The following is an 11,786-nucleotide window of genomic DNA, read 5'->3' as shown; positions in this document are numbered from 1 at the left end:
CCACCCGTGCAGTGCACGAGTTCTAAAACTAGTATAACTCTAAAACAACACATCGAAAAAGTCGCACCTTAGATAACGAGACCAAATTCACTTATTGGTATTAGGGATGTCAATGGAGCAGGTACTTGATGTAAATTTAGAAACCGCAAGCGCACGACATCATAGTAGCATTTGGGAGGGTCGAATTCACGGGGAGCGTAATTGCAATAATGATCAATTCTAACTTATGAGTTTAACTAAGTCAGTAGTAATTGAGTTGAATTTTAAACTAGTTGATTAAACTAATTAAATTAAAATGCAATTAAACTAATTATGGAAATTGAGCAAGTAATATTAAAAGTTGTAATTTAATGGGATAAAAGGCCTAGGACCCGATTTTGCACCAACAATTCGCAATTTATCGTCATGATTCCTTTGGCTAGTTATTGGGGTGATACGTAAAAGGGAGATGACTCTAATTCGCCTACTAACTCCCTCTCGAGTTCATAATAGGACACTGGGCCTCCCAACTCCCCTCCCTCTCGGGTTCGGAGTTGAAACCCTTAAATTGAAATCAGAGTCCCCTAAAAACGTGCACTTTCCTAAGACACTCCTACTCCAATGAAGGTGAATAAGCTCTCATCATGTTCCAAGTCATTCCACTTCTCCTTTTGGAGACCGCTTTCAAACTCAAGGCTAGAGGCGCTCTACCTTTCAGTCTCAACCCAGGTTAGCTATAGTTCCAAGCTTCGGGTACCCGATTCCCAACCTAACCAACTTTCGTTGGTGGATAAGGGTCACAAACAACATTACCCAAATTGACCAATTCATCAAATTAATCCTCTAGCCCACCCTCACTGAACCTCCCCAATAACCAATTTTTTTATGGAATCAATCAAATAAACCACTCATTTTTATGGTCCGATTCACGGTCCAACATTTTACTCTTATTTGATCTTCGGTTCAGCGAAGTTTGATTAAATCCGATCCTGGACTAATAAACACCCCTACATACATTTGAGAATATTAGAATTTGGCGGAACAAAATCAAGATATAAGATCATGATGTTGAACATGAGTTTGCACTTTGTACCCTTACTCCATTTCACTTTTATTGTAAACGTCATATTTAAGAAAATATGGTAAAATATCATAAATACCCCTAGACAACTAAACTTAGAGACAACATATAAGCAAAATGAAAAAGAGAGGTTATTAACGAGGGGTTTAATACATAACTCATTAATTTTAAGCAGTATATTTATAAATAGAACAATTGATTTGGAATATGAATTATAATAGTTTACAATAAAATGAAATGGAGGGATTATGTAAACATAAAATCCCATTTTAGGCGGACACTATCCGTCTAAAGTTGTAGACGGGTCAAATATGTCAGCACTCTCATAATAAAACAAATAACAAGTGGAATGGTAGGGGTTGTCTTATCACATCTTTAGACGAATATATCTACCTATCTACAATGAGACTAATTGATATGTCTCATGAGTCGTGACTTATTCTGATTTAGCAGAAGACGATGACTTAAGAAACTTGCTCATTTATCATTGGTTTAATCACTACAACAAATCTGCTCTCGGGCGACTGATTTACGCGATAGAAAACGGTCGCTAAAGTTTCTCGGGCGACTACAATCCGTCGCCAAGGGGCCGTCGCAACTCTTAGTCGTCTAAATTCACTCGGGTGACGGATTTCAGTCGCTAAAATGGCGGCGGAAGGTTTTGTCGCCATTTAGCGACCAAACATCGACCAAATTTAGTCGCCAAAATGGCGACGGATAACAGTATTAGTCGCCAAAATGGCGACGGGGATCAGTCACTAATTCGGTCTCCAATTTGGCGACGCTTGTTTATCTGTCGCCATTTTGGTCGCCATTTTGTAAAAATGAAAAAATATGGTCATGGGGGTTTGCGACGGAGGTGGTTGCCAATTTTGTCGCCAATTTGGCGATGGAGCCCTGTAGTCGCCATTTTAGCGACTGATTTCAGTCGCTAATGAGCCGATTTCAGTCGCTATTTTGGTAAAGATTTTACCTGAAATTTTCATTTAGCTCGAGCCAAATTGCTATAATTTGAACCTGCGATTAAAATTACAACCCAGCAGCATACACAACGCACAAGATGGCTAACAACGCCACATTTCATACGAATGAAATCCGAATTCAAGTTATTACAACCAACGCACAAGATGGTACGTGTCCAAGTCTCACTAACTAAAAGGATAACAAGTCTCATCTAACTAAAATATTAAATATCCGACAAGTCAGAAGGCTAACCAACTAAAAGGACAAACAACACAACTGAGTCAATGACAGGGCAAAGTAGATCCCGCTCCACTACAACCTCCTCCGGAAGGATCTCTAGGGTCTTGATTTTATGGACGCCATCCCGGGTTGCAAGGCGAGAAATAAGTGGTCATCAACTCCATTTGCTCCTTCATTCTCTTCAACTTTTCATCCCTTGCGGCCTCCCTTGCTTCCTTTTCCGCCTTCCTTTCTTCTCTTTCGGTCTCGAGTGTATTTTGAAGTTGAGACACGATACTCGGCATATATGTTTGGTTTTGAGATGCCGGGGTTCCCGAATTAGGTCGGTCGTAGTAGAGTTCTCTTGCCGTTCCGGTTCCATACACGCCCCCCTTATTGAAGCCATCCACTAAATCAAGCCAAAGTTCATTATCGGATATGTCGGGATTCCTCTCTTTTCGAATTTGAAATTTAGCCTAAAAAATTAAAGCGTTAATGATTAGAGGTTATACTTGTATAATAATATATATGTAATCAAAACATTTGAAATGAATTGTATTATATACTTACATATAAATTGGCGTTCTTCTTCGAATTCCACACCCTTTTTCCCCTTAGCTCTTTCTTTGGTATGTGTGTCATAGAAAAGTTCCGGAACCGTGGGCATCTTACCCTAATTCTTGGTCGCCTTCCGGAAATGAAAAACAAAGGTTAAATGATAAAGACTAATTAATACTTTGACTCCAAATATAATCTCAAACATAATCTAACTTATATATAATATTAAATATACGATGTACACTTGACATTACTCGGTCATAGAATGATTGAGACCCTCCGTAATGCGTAGCATCAATGTGGGCATCCTTATTTCCTCCCCTTTTATTGATCGCTGCTTGAGCCGACTTCTCCTTCAATTCGGGGGTATCTCTTTTCTCCATCAATTCCTTATATGCGTTTCCTATAATAAAAAAAAATATGCGAAATATTAGTATTAATTAAATAGATAACAAATTATGATAATTTAACTAATTAAATACAACCATCCAAAGTAACTAAATACCTTCCATAAACTAAGGGGGTTTCTTTCTTTTAGAAACCTTATACATGTTATCTCTTAACCTCTTTTTACCGATGTAATTGTATCTCTCCCAAACGGCACGCTCTTGTTCCTTAGGCCAATGAAAGTTTTGCTACACAACAAAAATAAAAATTCGTTAGAGAACACAAATCACTAATTAATTAGAATACATTTACGTAAATTATTTAAAAACATACCCGGAAATTATTAAACCATCCCTCCTTATCCTTTTCGCTTGCATCTGACCAACAAGTAATACCCCTGGTCATCTTTTGCTGAGTGCTAGCGGTGACTCCCCGAACTACATGCTTGGAATTAAACCTAGAATTATACATGTTAAATACGAATTTAGATTTAAAAATGTTCATATTAAAAATAAATTAACTACTAATAAAAATAAATAAAGAGAAGTTCTTAACAAAGACCCCTAATGTAAATAATGATCTTGCCATCCTCGGTGTATGTGACAGGGATCCCACGCTCCAAAACCTCCTCCTCCTCGCCAGTCTCATCCTCTAAGGACTGCTCGACCTTTGTGGTCTCCTCCTCCTTCTGCTGCGTACTACAGCCCCCACTAGAGCCGATTCGCTGTCTACCACCACGACCACGTGCCATTATACAACTACAATTGAACAAATAAAATTGTTAGAAAGTGTCCTCCTCCTCCTCTTCCATGTGATCATCTTTCCCCTCCACATCATCTTCTTCCTCTTCTTCCAACTCCTCCCCTCCCGCTGCTTTCTCATTCTCATGAATTATTTCATCATCAATTGGAGATACAACTGTTTTTGATACAATTTCTTCTTGAAAAAATGTTGTATCAAATTTTGATCTAGCCTTTGTCTTAAAGACCACCCACCATTGCTTTTGATGTTTATCATTACTCGTACTTGGATAAGAAGCAAAATACACTTGATAAGCTTGATGTGCGAGTATAAATGGATCATAAGTCATGTATGTCCGGGTATGATTAACTTCTACGAGTTTGTAACGATCATGGACTCTCATCCCCGCTATGGAATTAACTTTCCATTCACACTTCACTACTACAAAAATAGACAAAGAGGATGGTTCAAAACCGTCTAAAATCTTAAAACAACCTTTATTAATTCACCCGTCCTTGTTGCCTAAGAGGACGGTTGAAATAAAGTCAACCCGTCCTCTTTTGATTTTCAAGAGAGGACAGTTATGGTGTTGAACCGTCTTCTTTGCATCTATAAAGAGGACGGGCTTGTGTCTCAACCGTTTTGTTTTGGACACATGGCGCGTATAATTTTTGCGCCAACTTCATCATGCTTTGCCAAGGAATCGTCTTCTATTCTTTTTTTTTTTCAAAAACAATCTAGCGCGAATTTATTAATATAGCCCACCTTTTTTTTTTGGAACAAATCTATGCTCTTTGACAACTAGATTTCTGAAATAAAAATTATTTCATTCATAGCCTATACGACAATAGCCATATAGCTTAAATATATCCATGCTAAATGTCAAAAAATCCAGCAAATCTTACATTTATACTTTTAATCCAACCAAACAAAATGGAATCAGTTTAACACAAGCACTAACACAAGTTTTTCCATCCACACACCATTACTTAAGCTATCTAGATAACATCCAAGCGTTCAACCGCCTAAATACTTCAAACGTTGTCATCAAATACTTGTGCCTTAAACTGCAATGCATATGTTTCCCAAATGTCCCGCGCCTCATCAAATTTGCTCAACCGAGTATGTCTTGGGGGCTTTAATCATAAAATACATACAAAGTAACCAAAAAACACAATTACAATTATTTACATATCAACGCGTGTAATTTATAAAAAATGAAGTAAATATTGAAACCAAAGAAACAAATTAAAGGACGTACACTTGGAGTAATATTAGTATTTCACATAAGACACTCCCAAAGGACTGCGTAGGATGCTAAATCGAAATCATGTTAACTACAACTTATAAACAACGAACCCACAACAATAAAGCATAGACTATATAATTTAGGAGACAAAAATATTATTAGTTGAAGAGGTAACTTTATTATTTTCCATTCAAGTTGTTCAACAAGTTTTATTAGTTTGGTTTGATACAGGGGTGGTGGTGGGAGGGCAACTTAAGTATAAATAGTTATACCGAGCCTTTTACCAGATGCATTATCGCAATAGTTTAAGCAACATAAAAAAAGATTAAGTAGTTAGTGTAATACTACGGCTTTCCTAGGTTGGTACTCGGTCGAGTATAGTGTGTCGTGTATCATGTTCGGCTACTGCCCAGGAACACTCGGCCGAGTATGTTAAATACTCGACCGAGTAGAGGGTACATGTGACTGAGTATCCGGTCTGACGAAGATTATTTCTGCGGGTTTATTAGAGACGGTTAGAGTTATAAATTAAGATTCACTATTTCAGTTGTTACGTTTGACAAAACCTAAAACATTCTATGTAACTCTAATCCTCTCTAATCTCTCCCAAGAGCATTGATGGTTTCGTGAGTCCTTGTCCGTTTCTCTCTTGCGTCGATCTCGTTGGTAAGTCTCTAATGCTTCGTAATCAGTTAATAGGTTGGCTGTTAGGGTTTTGCCTAATTATTGTTTTGGGTTAATTTGGGAGTTTAGGGTTTGTTCATCATATATGTGTTGATTGTTGGTTACCATTGTTGTAGGTGACGATGTGGTATTTGTTATGCATTTGTATGATTGATTGCAGCATAGTGGATTGCGAAAAGGTAAGGTTTCCCTACTCAGTTCCTGTTTAATTAATTTGAGATGTTTGATTGTACTATGTATGATTGTTGCCTGCTGATAATCGTTGGAGTGTTGGTGTGGTGGTAGTGTGGGGGTGGTGTATTGATTGTGGTGGAGTCACTTGCGGGAGTGGCTTTACATCCTAGTTCGCCCTCTGTGGAACCCGCACGGGAGGGGATGTGCACATTAAGGGATATGGTTATCGCTCGTTGATGAGCGGGATTTAGGTGAGGATTGGCCGCGGTCCCCCACTGGCGGCGAGGATTACCTGTTGCGATGGGTAATCTGGCAGGGCTACTCACTTTGGTGTGTACTCGGTTACTGTGTGAGATCGAGAGACCGGGGATGGAGGATGATCAGCTGGTTGCTTTATACGCTTGTCTTACTTTGGTTATTCAGTAACTGACCCCGTTGTTGTTTTGTAAAATATGTGGTGATCCATTCAGGGATGGTGAGCAGATTGCGACAGGTGATACAGTTGTTTAGCTCTGGGACAGTTATGGGGAGTCATCACTCGAGTCTAGCTTCCGCCGTCAAGAGACTTAGCTTGCACTATTTGTAATTATTAGACATTTCACAGTTATACTTTGGTTTGGTCTTAGAAACATGTAATCTCTAACTCTTTGTACTTTAATAAAGGTTGTTTGGAATTGGTAACTTTGATATACTAACCTCGGAAAACCGAGATGGTAACAACCTTTCATGCTAGGGTAGTCCTTGGTAAGGTACCTTGGTATGAGGGGGTGTTACAAAGTGGTATCAGAGCCAAAGATTCTGGCACCTAAAACTAATGAACCCAATGAATTTAGGGAGTCTAAATAAAATGAACCCGAGGAGAGTTGTTTGGAGCTACCGCAAAGACTTGGGAGACGTCCCGAAGTCGCACTAAGGCCCTTACGATCTTTAACTGGTCACATGGGGAAGTCTTGGTCAATGTTGTATGTTTGAGTCATGTGTGTGTAATACTTGTAGCTTGAGCCTTGTGAAGTAGTTGGATGATATGGTGAAAGTGTTGGAACATGGTAGTATATGAAAGGTAGATTGTGAATTCGTATATGATAGATCTTAAGCATGAAGTATGTTGAGCATGTTACCTATTTAATACGATATTGAGCATGATGAATGGTAGTGGTACATGTATAAATGAGCATGATTATGTGAATGTTTGGTTTGTTGGTAGTAGCATGTGATTAATGTCATGCGTCTATATATATATGAATGTTGTGTTTAATTTTCATGTGGGTAGGATAAGAGTTCAATTATGTACTGGTTTCTTGAAGTATTGAGTTGTTGTTGTTGCCTTATGCATGTTCAAATTGTTTTGATTTAGAAAAATTGAATTGTATGAAGATAGATTAGGGAAGGGCTGTCTTAAAACCGTCATATGTCGAGTTCTAGAAACGATATTGTTGTAATTACAATTGGAGGTGATATCTCGTCTCCTTACTATTCTAACGATAGGTCACACGCTTATATTGACCAAGTAACGAGTGAGATATGACTGTTTTACGAAAACTGGACGGTGCTGAGAACTGTGCCGATACTCGACCGAGTAGGCCCTACTCGGCCGAGTATCTTTCATACTCGACCGAGTATTCCATATTCGGCCGAGTAATCTTTCTGTGATAATTCCGTTCAGCTTCTGGAGTCGTGACCTCGGCCGAGTAGTCTCATTACTCGACCGAGTACCTTGTACTCGACCTAGTATGCTATGTACTCGATCGAGTACCTCAGTGGGCGGTCATTATGAGTCAGTGGCTATGTTCTTCCATTTTTTTTGAGTCGGTGGCAGTGTTCTTACATTTTTTTTGAGTCGGTGCCTATGTTCTTACATTTGTTTTGAGTCGTGGGGTATGTGCACACGTATGTTTTGAGTCTTAATGCATTCTTTTATATATGTGACAGTCTTGATACGTAAGTTACCAGATGTTATGATATGGAGAATGCCAGCTTATGAGGGACATGTGTTAGATAAGGAAGACATGTGTTAATGTGGTTGTGAGAGATAGTGGAAAAAGGAAAGGGAAGAATGATGAGCTAATCGAGGTAAAGAGCATGTTTTGTGAGATATGGTGAGTGATATAGTCGTGTGTTGAGTAATATAAAAGTAAGTATGTATAGCCAAAAGTGATGTAAGTGTAAAGAAACGTGAGAATGAAAGATTGAGATGAGGGATGCGAATAGTGGCAAATTGGGACGTGTAAGGATTTATGGAGGGAGACGGTTAGAGTTGTGTTGCTTAAGGATATATGTAATGAAAGGTTGCTTTAGAGGGATGGAGAAGAGGGGTATATAGTGAACTTAGATGGAGTTATGTCGCGACGTGGGGTTTGTAGATAGTGACTGAGTTTGGGAATTTAGATTATCAAGAGGTGAGCCTAGTGTGTAATTCTTTGGGCAATTAACGGTATGAGGTGAATTTTCGGTTTCTAGAGATACGAAAGGGAGATACGACTAATTGAAGAGTAACCGTTAGTGTGTGGACTTGATGGTGACAAGGGTGAGTGAGAAGCAAGATGAGAAGGGATAAGTGATAAAGAAGAATAGGAAGATATTTATATGAATTAATGAAATTAGAGTCGTGGAGCAACAAGAAGGTAATCGGATTATTAAAGGGTTAGGTAGGAGAAGGAAGGAGATGAATTATTAATCGATATCGTTGGATGGAAATAAGTTGGGAGAACGTTGACCAAAGTTATGGGACATGAGAGTAAGGAATCATGGAAATGCACGATAGCATTATGAGAGCATGTGAGTTAATAGTTATGTAGGAGTTCAGGACGACATGTTAGCCGTCGGTTTCGAGGTAGAAGCTGGCAGAGTGTTTATATGATATGAGATTTTGGTAGAGGGTTAGGTTACGACGCGATAAAGGATAGAATTGGAAATAATGATGAGGTAGATTTTGTTGATGGATTTGATGTTCGTTATTTGGGATGATAACCAAAGCGAGGAAATAGATTGTTATATTAAGAGGTGATAGTAAGAGAGTAGTCGCATGAAGGATGTTGGTGTCATAGTATTGTCACTGGCGGTTGAGGATGATGTTACATTAGGAAAGTTAGTTGTTCTAATGGGGTTAGTTTTGTGCAGACTGATCAGTATGTATGGTTGTGAGGGAGTATAAGAGGTGGATATATGAAGTGTTCGCTAGAAGTTGGGTACTGATGATATATCTATGTTCGCCGGGTGGTGATAATTGTGTGTATGAGTGGATATGTTATGAAGGGCACCTGAGTTAAGTCCGGATGAGAGGTATTCATTATCAAGTGGTAACTTACGTAATCAGGATTGGCTAGTTACATTCGATTATGGGTCCACGATATGTGTAAATGTTTGTGTGAGATTCTGACCTCACGAGTAAGGGTATGGATAATATTCATAAGGTTGGTATTTGTGATCCCGTTTAATATGTTGCGTCGTGATCTGGTAGAGCAGTTTTAAGAAAGTCTTGTGGTCAAGGAAGTTGTGTTGAGTCAGTGTTATGAGATTGTAAAAGTTGCAATGACTATCGATGCGGGTGTTGTGCACTTTGCACGAATTCGTGTTGTGATACGAGTATTTTTCGTGTTGTCATAAATTATTATTTGTTTACTGCTATTTCCTTTCTGTGTCGTTCGGGGCATTTAGACCGTTGTTTTGTTTTCCGATGTTTCTTACCAGTGTCAGCTTGGGAGTGAGAATAGAGTATGATATGAGAGAGAGTTGGGTATGGTTCTGTTGTTTCCATGGTATAATAATATTCTGTTAATGGAACACAGTTGTGAGAGGCTGTTTGAGTACTTTTAATCTTTTTTTAGATAAGGCGTTGGTGGACTTAGTTGTGGCAAAAGAATTGTGGAACAGGTGTGGTATGAACTGGAAACTATAGGTGGTTTAGCACCTTTTCTTGGGGACAGTGAGTACAGAGATTGGGGACTTAGTATCATGTCAAGTTAAGGGTGAGTTTTGTGGTAATAAAAGCGATAAAATTGAGAAGCTAACGTGAGTATGTGTAACAATTATGGATTGTGAGCTAAGATCGTGAGATGAGTGTATAAGTATGTAGAAGTATGTCGTTTTGCGATAATGTGGAAGAGATGGAGTAGTAGTTATATTGAGGATTTTATGATATATGTTATGTGTGTATAAAACAATTGGAGGCACGAGAACTGTTAGAGAAAGAAAGCCTGAGATATAGGAATGGTTGTAGGTGTTGAGGTTATAGTGGGTTATCGTTGCCACGCGGTGGTAATAAGGATTATGGGAGGTATGGCAATGGACCTAGTATTAGTGAGTTATGAGGACGTAACATTTATCTTAAGAGGAGTAGGATGCGACAAAGAGAGTTTGATGGTTGTACATGTTATGGTACAATTGGAAGTTGAGTGTTGGTGTAGAGTAAAGGATGGATTCGTATTGTGGTTGATTTTATTATAGGTAATGGAAGTACTCATAGTAGTATGATGTTTAGGAGTGTGAGTAAGCCTCGATAGTGTTAACGGATTGTGTGCGGATGTTTATGTGTGTGAGTAAACTTCGAGGACGAAGTTCGTTTTAAGGGTGGTAGAATGTAACATTCCGTCTTGATGGTTGATCTTCTCCGGTGGATTGTCTTGGTAATTGAGGATGCTAGTGAGCGTTAGGAAGTAAGACAGAGTTGACAACACTTATGTTGTGGTATCCGATAGTATTATGGAGTTAGTATTGGGAGACTATGCTGTAGTTGAGACGATATCGTGAGCCATGTTGTGGAAGAAAGCGTGGTTGGTGAAGTTAGTGTTAGGTGTCCATGTTTTAAAGGTTGGGTTGCAAGTTCGGGGTCGAAGTTATTTTTAAGGGGGAAGATTGTAATACTACGGTTTTTCTAGGTTGGTACTCGGTCGAGTATGGCCTACTCGGTCGAGTATAGTGTGTCGTGTATCCTGTTTGGCTACATCCCAGGAACACTCGGCCGAGTATGTTGAATACTCGACCGAGTAGAGGGTACTCGGCCGAGTATTCTCTATACTCGACCGAGTATGCGGTCTGACGGAGATTATTTCCGTGAGTTGATTAGAGACGGTTAGAGTTATAAATTAAGATTAATGAATTTCAGTTGTTACGTTTGACAAAACCTAAAACATTCTACGTAACTCTAATCCTCTCTAATCTCTCCTAAGAGCGTTGATGGTTCGTGAGTCCTTGTTCGTTTCTCTCTTGCGTCGATTTCGTTGGTAAGTCTCTAATGCTTCGTAATAAGTTAATAGGTTGGCTGTTAGGGTTTTGCCTAATTATTGTTTTGGGTTAATTTGGGGGTTTAGGGTTTGTTCATCATATATGTGTTGATTATTGGTTACCATTGTTGTAGGTGACGATGTGGTATTTTTTATGCATTTGTATGGTTGATTGCAGCATAGCGGATTGCGAAAATGTAGGGTTTCCCTACTCAGTTCTGTAGACACCTCGTTTCTGCACCTCCCGCAAACCACCCGGTGATGATTGGGCCGCATGTTTGATTCGCGGAACGATTTGTGACAGTTCGTAAGATTATCGTCAAGTGATTGCTCAAATATTAATGTCAACCTCTTAGTTGTCATCTACGTCCTGATACGGTCGTTTTGGCAGTAATTAGAGTACATTCGGAGTCCGGGTCAAAAACCGTCTCCATTTTCTGATAACTGTTAAATCCCGAGTCGGAATGTTCTGGAATGTTCCGGATATTTCTATTCCATATTTCACAAATTTTATCTTTTGGAAAATAATATC

General features: G+C 39.0%; 1 long non-coding RNA gene across 1 annotated transcript; it reads right to left on the bottom strand.

The window, feature by feature from the left end:
• Positions 1–2,126: 2,126 nt before the first annotated feature.
• LOC141602542 (uncharacterized) lies at positions 2,127–3,167 on the bottom strand. Its single transcript, XR_012524514.1, has 3 exons — positions 3,043–3,167; positions 2,813–2,930; positions 2,127–2,718 (listed from the first exon to the last, which is right to left on the bottom strand). It is a non-coding gene; the product is annotated as an uncharacterized LOC141602542 (long non-coding RNA).
• Between the last annotated feature and the right edge of the window lie 8,619 nt (positions 3,168–11,786).

This window comes from Silene latifolia, chromosome 9, assembly GCF_048544455.1.
Source record: "Silene latifolia isolate original U9 population chromosome 9, ASM4854445v1, whole genome shotgun sequence".
NCBI classification, from domain to species: Eukaryota; Viridiplantae; Streptophyta; class Magnoliopsida; order Caryophyllales; family Caryophyllaceae; genus Silene; species Silene latifolia.
The sequence above is the reverse complement of the archived record's forward strand: the minus strand, read 5'-3'. Positions and strand labels throughout refer to the sequence as shown.